Source organism: Micromys minutus (genome assembly GCF_963924665.1).
Source record: "Micromys minutus genome assembly, chromosome: 31".
Lineage (NCBI taxonomy): Eukaryota > Metazoa > Chordata > Mammalia > Rodentia > Muridae > Micromys > Micromys minutus.
Window position 1 is genome coordinate 27,193,084 of NC_137966.1, and position 7,511 is coordinate 27,200,594.

Sequence of the window (7,511 nt, forward strand, 5' to 3'; positions counted from 1 at the left end):
TCCCTGGGTATCAGCCCACCCTATGAGGCAGATTTTCTGCAGATCAACAGGAAGATGAACTTTCATAAATTAATGCTGTTTAGATGAATTAGTGATTTTATAAAATTCTTGATTAAATATTTCTAGAAAGAAAGTTTCTGGGTGATGGGTTTAGTTGTTTTTTCAGAAAGATGTAATAAAGTTAAAATCAAGAATATAATGTGCCTATTCCTCATAGAATAATGATGATGATGATGATGATAATAATAATAATAATAATAACAATAATAATAATAATATAATAACAAAAACATAGTAATAGTAAGTGAACAATGAGTACAATGAGCTCTCACAATTACACCACAAAGAGAAATAGGCTTGGGGCATATCTGTGATCAAGTAAAAACATTCATTTTAGGTCCAAGGACAAGGCCACAGGTGTCCACTATGATAAAGCAAGGCCATGTGAAACTGTTGCTTTGAACTTAGAATGAGCTTACAGAGTGAAACACTGCTTTGAACTTAGTATCAGCATCCCCTCTTGTGTAACATTTTATCTAGGAGGTAATTTTCTAAAGAACTTTTGTTTAAGAAAGTATAAGAGAGCCAGAGAGAAGGAATGAGGTGCTAACATCTGGGGCTCTGCCTCATCCACACACAACGTATGTGTCTGGTGTGGAGGATTCTGCCCCATACATTCAGATGAATATATGTATACATCTGTGTATCCACTCATATGTATGTAGGTATATGTGTATGTATGTAAATATGCATAAACACTTGTGGAGCTGATCAGAGAGGTGGTCAGGCCTGACCAAAGTGTATATGTGTATGGATGTGTATGTATGTACAAGTTACCTGCATAAAAGACTTTCTTTTTGCATGTGTGGCTTTCTTTTCCTTTTTCCCTGACTTTCAGAGAGTTAATGAAACTCTGAGACTTTCAACAAAGAACAAAGGAATAAGCTTACTTCTTTACTTTAACCCCACCTGCTGTTAAAGAGCAAGTGTTAATCACAAGGAAGCCAGTGGTTTCTGGCCCTGGAGTAGCAATCACCGACATTCCCAGTCCCCATCACTGCCTTCCCATAGCTGCCTTCCCTGAGAAACCTCATGGTACTGGGAAGTCCTGCCCCCACCCTACCCACACCCATTCTGTCTCACAAATTTCTACTGTCAGTCCTGCTTCTGTTAGCCCCAGATTCTGCATAAATCATTCCTTCTGCTGGTTCAGAAGTTTGTAGACTGGTCTGATCAGGTTTTAAATGCTACCTGTTTATACAGGTCTTTCCTGCCCCTCTTCTGATAACCCATTACCCTACTTTAATTCCTTCATACTAGGGATACCCCCTAAAGGTAGCCTTGATGCCTGCTTGTTATCTGTTCTTAGGACCCAAGTGGCAGAACCTCTGTGGTTGGTTGTTGTATAAGTGCTTCTTCCATGTTTGTTTTGAAAGTATGGTCCAGAACTGGTGGGTGGGATACCTGGGCTGCCAGGGAGCAGAGAGATCTCTGCGGAGTGCACACGGAAAGTGCACCCCCTGCCTTGCCCTACCCTGCCCTGTCTGATCCAGCAACCAGGAACAGAACTTGGGAACTTCTGTTCCCACCCGGCGACTCTGAGGCATAGAACAGGGCTTGACTCATCTGCCATCTGGACCAGTGGAGATCCAGCGACACAGAGCAGATACAAGGCAAAGGCAAGAACATATCACTGACGACAAAATGGCAAAAGGAAAGTGAAAGAGTATATTCCAAGGAAACCAAGACAACTTGGCAACACCAGAACCCAGCTCTCCCATAACAGCAAACATCGGAATTCCAAACACTCCAGAAAAGGAAGACACAGACCTGAAATCATACCTTAAGATGCTGATAGAGATACTTAAACAAGAACGGGAGGAAAAGCAAAAAGATTCAGAAGCTTTTAAAGAGGAAACAAGAAAAACACTCAAAGAACTCAAAGAACTAGAGGAAAACAGAATCAAAGAGATGAAGGAATGGAAGAGGGAATTTAAAACGGAAATTGACACAATAAAGAAAACACAAAAAGACATAACCCTAGAGGTAGAACACCTAAAAAAGAAATCAGGAGTCACAGAAGCAAGCATTTCCAATAGATTACAAGAGATGGAAGAGCCAATCACGGGGGCAGAAGACAACATTGTAAACATAGACAAAACAGCCAGAGAAGATGCAATACCCAAACCTATGGGATGCAATGAAAGCAGTATTGAGAGGAAAACTCATAGCCCTAAGTGCTTCCAAAAAGAAACTGGAGAGAGCTCACATCAGCAACCTGACAGCACAGCTAAAAGCCCTAGAACAAAAGGAAGCAGATATACCCAAGAAGAGTAGACGGCAAGAAATAATCAAAATTAGAGCAGAAATAGACCAAATAGAAACAAAAAGAACCATTGAAAAAATCAACAAAACAAAAAGTTGGTTCTTTGAGAAAACCAACAAGATTGATAAACCCCTAGCCAGACTAACTAGAGGGCAAAGAGAGAGTATCCAAATTAACAAAATCAGAAAGGAAAGTGGTGACATAACAACTGAAACTGAGGAAATTCAAGAAATCATCACATCCTACTACAAAAACTTATACTCCACAAAATTGGAAAATCTGGAAGAAATGGACAAATTCCTAGACAGATACAAAGTCACAAAGTTAAACCAGGACCAAGTAAACCATCTAAATAACCCTATAACACCTAAAGAAATAGAAGAAGTCATCAAAAGCCTCCCAACCAAAAAAAGCCCAGGTCCAGACGGGTTCAGTGCAGAATTTTATCAGACATTTATTGGGGATATAACACCAATACTCGCCAAACTATTCCAAAAGATAGAATCAGATGGAATATCACCCAACTCATTTTTTGAGGCTACAATAACCCTCATACCTAAACCACACAAAGACCCTACAAGGAAAGAGAACTTCAGACCGATCTCACTTATGAACATTGATGCAAAAATACTCAACAAAATCCTTGCAAACCGAATCCAAGAACACATCAAAACGATCATTCATCATGACCAAGTAGGCTTCATCCCTGGGATGCAGGGATGGTTTAACATAAGGAAATCCATCAACGTAATCCACCATATAAACAAACTCAAAGACCAAAATCACATGGTCATCTCACTAGACGCTGAGAAAGCATTCGACAGAATCCAACATCCCTTCATGTTAAAAGTCCAGGAAAGAACAGGAATCCAAGGTCCGTACTTAAACATAATAAGAGCAATATACAGCAAACCAACAGCCAACATCAAACTTAATGGTGAGAAACTTGAAGCAATCCCACTAAAATCAGGGACTTGACAAGGCTGCCCACTCTCCCCCTACCTATTCAACATAGTACTGGAAGTCCTGGCTGGAGCAATTAGACAGCAAAAGGAGATTAAGGGGATACAAATCGGAAAGGAAGAGATAAAAACATCACTCTTTGCCAATGACATGATAGTGTACTTGAGTGATCCCAAAAATTCCACCAGAGAACTCCTACAGCTGATAAACAAGTTCAGCAAAGTGGCTGGATACAAAATTAACTCAAACAAATCAGTAGCCTTCCTATACTCAAAGGAAAAACATGTGGAGAAAGAAATTAGCGAAAAGATACTCTTCACAATAGTCACAAAAACTTTGAAATACCTTGGTGTGACTCTAAGTAAGCAAGTGAAGGACCTGTATGACAAGAACTTCAAACCTTTAAAGAAAGAAATGAGTAGGATCTCAGAAAATGGAAAGATCTCCCATGCTCATGGATTGGAAAAATCAACATCTTAAAAATGGCCATCCTACCAAAAGCAATCTACAGATTCAATGTAATGCCGATCAAAATTCCAACCCAGTTCTTCATGGAATTGGAAAGATCAATGTGCAATTTCATATGGAACAACAAAAGACCTAGAATAGCGAAATCCATCCTCAACAACAAAAAAACATCTGCGGGAATCACTATCCCTGACCTCAAGCTATATTACAAGGCAATTGTGCTGAAAACTGCATGGTACTGGTACAGAAAAAGGCATGTGGATCAATGGAATAGAATAGAAGATCCAGAAATGAGCCCTCATGTATATGGTCACCTGATTTTTGACAAAGGAGCCGTAAACATTCAATGGAAAAAAGACAGCCTATTCAACAAATGGTGCTGGTCCAACTGGCACTCAGCATGCAAAAGAACGAAAATAGACCCTTTCTTATCTCCTTGTACAAGGCTCAAGTGTAAGTGGATCAAAGATCTCCACATTAAACCAGATACACTGAAACTATTAGATGAGAAAGTAGGGAAAACCTTAGAACACATAGGCACAGGAGAAAATTTCCTGAACAAAACACCAATGGCTCAAGCTCTAAGGTCAAAGATTAACAAATGGGACTTAATGAGATTGCAAAGTTTCTGTAAGGCTAAGTACATCATCAAGAAAACAAAACGGCAACCAACAGAATGGGAAAAGATCTTTACCAACACCACATCAGATAGAGGCCTAATATTCAAGGTGTACAAGGAACTCAAAAAGCTAGACACCAGAGAATCAAATAACCCTATTAAAAAATGGGGTACAGAGCTAAACAAAACGTTTTCAGTTGAGGAACACCGAATGGCCGAGAAACATCTGAGGAAGTGCTTGACATCCTTAGCCATCAGGGAAATGCAAATCAAAACAACCCTGAGATTCCACCTCACACCAGTCAGATTGGCCAAGATCCAAAACTCAGATGACAGCAGATGCTGGTGAGGCTGCGGAGAAAGAGGAACACTTCTCCAGTGTTGGTGGGGTTGCAAGCTAATACAACCACTCTGGAAATCTCTCGGGCGATACCTCAGAAAATTGGATATAGTACTACCTGAAGACCCAGCTATTCCACTTCTGGGCATATACCCCAGAGACACTTTAATACACAACAAAGATATATGCACCACAATGTTCATAGCGGCTCTATTTATAATAGCCAGAAGCTGGAAGGAACCCAGATGTCCTTCAGAAGATGAATGGATACAAAAATTGTGGTGAATATACACAATGGAATACTACTCAGCCACCAGAAACAATGACTTAACCAAATTCTTAAGAAAATGGCTGCATCTAGAGAATATCATCCTGAGTGAGATAACCCAGTCACAAAAGAACAGACATAATATGCAGTCACTGATAGTGGGATGCTAACCCCAGAGGCTTGCACACCCCCAGAAACAACTCACAGACTGTATGAAGTCCAAGAAATAAAGAAAACAAAACAAAAAAAATATTTACAAAACAAGAAAACTTTAACTATTTCCATGTTACATTTTGCTTTACATGTACTTTAGCTCATTGTAACTATTAAGTTTTCAAGGCATACAATCAAACCTTGGAAAAATTAAGTACTGACTAAAAAATATATTCATATAGTTTTATGTAAAATTATGTTAAAATCTTAAAAAAAAAGTACTGACAAAAATGTTTAATTTTAAGCAAGAAATGTTTAAAATCTTTACATTTATCTTTGTTTTGTAAAATAAAGTTGTTTTTTAAAAAAAAAAAAAAGAAAAAGAAAGCCAAGGATCAGAACATAACTAAAATATCATTGCATTCACGCATGCAATAATGAATACATTTTATTCATTAAATAAATTCCATCTACACAATCAAAAAAAAATTACCTTACAGACTGCTACATAAAAGGGAGTTACAGAAGGATGTCTATAGTAAATTCAAAGCATTTTTTTTCACCAAGCTCATAAAAAGCAACAGTTTCATGTGCCCCTAGTTTTGAAAAGATTTTATTTTATATATGTGAGTACACTCTCAGTGTCTTCAGATACACAGGGGGATCTCTTTATCGATGGTTTGAGGTACCATGTACTTGCTGGGAATTGAACTCAGGACCTTGGGAAGGGGAAGTACTCTTAACCTTTCCAGCTCCCATATGGCCTTATTTTATTTTAGTGCACACCTGACCTGGAATGATTGTTTTTTTCATTATCGTTAATTTGTTCTAATCCTATTTCTCTTCTTAGTGCAATTTATAAAAGCTCATTCTATTCTTTATTATGCAGCACTTACTTACTATTTTATGAGGAGGGGACACATTTTATTCTTGATTCTAACTTTATTATATCATATTTAAGAAACAATTAAAACCATCTCATAAAACATTCTTTCTAAAAATATTTGAAACAAATCAGGAATTCTATAAAGTCATGAATTCATCTAAATAGCATTATTTCAATGAAAGGTTCTCTTCTGTTGATCTGCAGAAAATTTGTCTAGTATTGTATGCTGATGCTCAGGAATCTTTAGGGTATGTCAGAGCACCAGGAAAGGCACATCAGAAGGAAGAAGCTATTCTGGAATGAAGTCTCTGGGGTCCATGCCTCTCAGAGCTCACCCATCATAAGCCATTCAAAAAGGTGGACTAACCTTAGAATACTTTCCTAGATTGCTTGTGCCACAGGACATTCAGTTCTTAGCTTGCTTTTAGGAAGAACCTGGACATCTAGGAAGCTGTGATCAGCCTTGACACTTGTGTGACATGGGGACAGGCTGGACTCATGACAGAGCATCTCCCTAGTATGCATTCTCTGTCCAATCCCCAGCAACAAACACACAGAAAAGGCTCAGAGGGAGGTAGTATAGTACCCAGCGAGTAAGTGGGAATCCTGGTTCAATATCCTAGAGAATGGGACTCAAGAAAATAAATGCCTTGAGGAAAAGAGGTAGGGCAAGACCAACAGGATGGACTGTTACAGTCCTACAGAGAAATCCTCTGGTAGAGAGATAGAATGTAAAACCAGAGGCACACAAGCAAGAGGAGGCTGAGATGAGGCCTGCAGTATTGTGAGGTCTGCTTAAATCCAGCATAACTCAAATACCAGGTCTAGGCAGCTAATAAAATTTTATTGCATTAAAGCTGCTACTGCTAGATCAGGGAAGCAGAAGAGACTTGGAAGCTGAAGTATGACCCTGAGTGACTTTGGGCAGCATATTAAAGGATAAAACCATAGAGCAAGGTGAAAGAGGGTGTCCAATCATATTTTAACATAAGAGGTTGGGTGAGGGAGTTTTCATCAATTAGGATAGGAGCTGGTCTCTGGGTCTGGGAAAATGTACTTTTTTCATGATAGTATCAAGATGGAGAATTTGTACCTGAGATGTGTGAACTCAAGCTACTGTTTACAATAGAAGCTGTTTATCTATTGGGAAGTGCTCAGCTCCATTCCAGCCTGGGATCTAGAATTTATTATTAAATGGACTCTGGAAGTAAATTGGTACTTGGAATAAGTTTCTTTTGCTTGTTCTCAATAGCAGCAATATAGGTCTAGGAAAATTCTGGGGCAGCTAGTGAATGTCTAGCTGGGCAGCTGCCACTGTTCTGCAGGCAAAGTCCTTTCAGATGAACTGGCTATAGGGAAAATGCTACAAACTCACAATCCAGTGGAGCCTTTGGACCAAGGACCTGGACCAGATCCCCTGGTACTACTGCCACAGCCTTATCCCCAGCATAGCTCCAGCCATGTCAGCCTGCAGGGAGCATGCTCCAG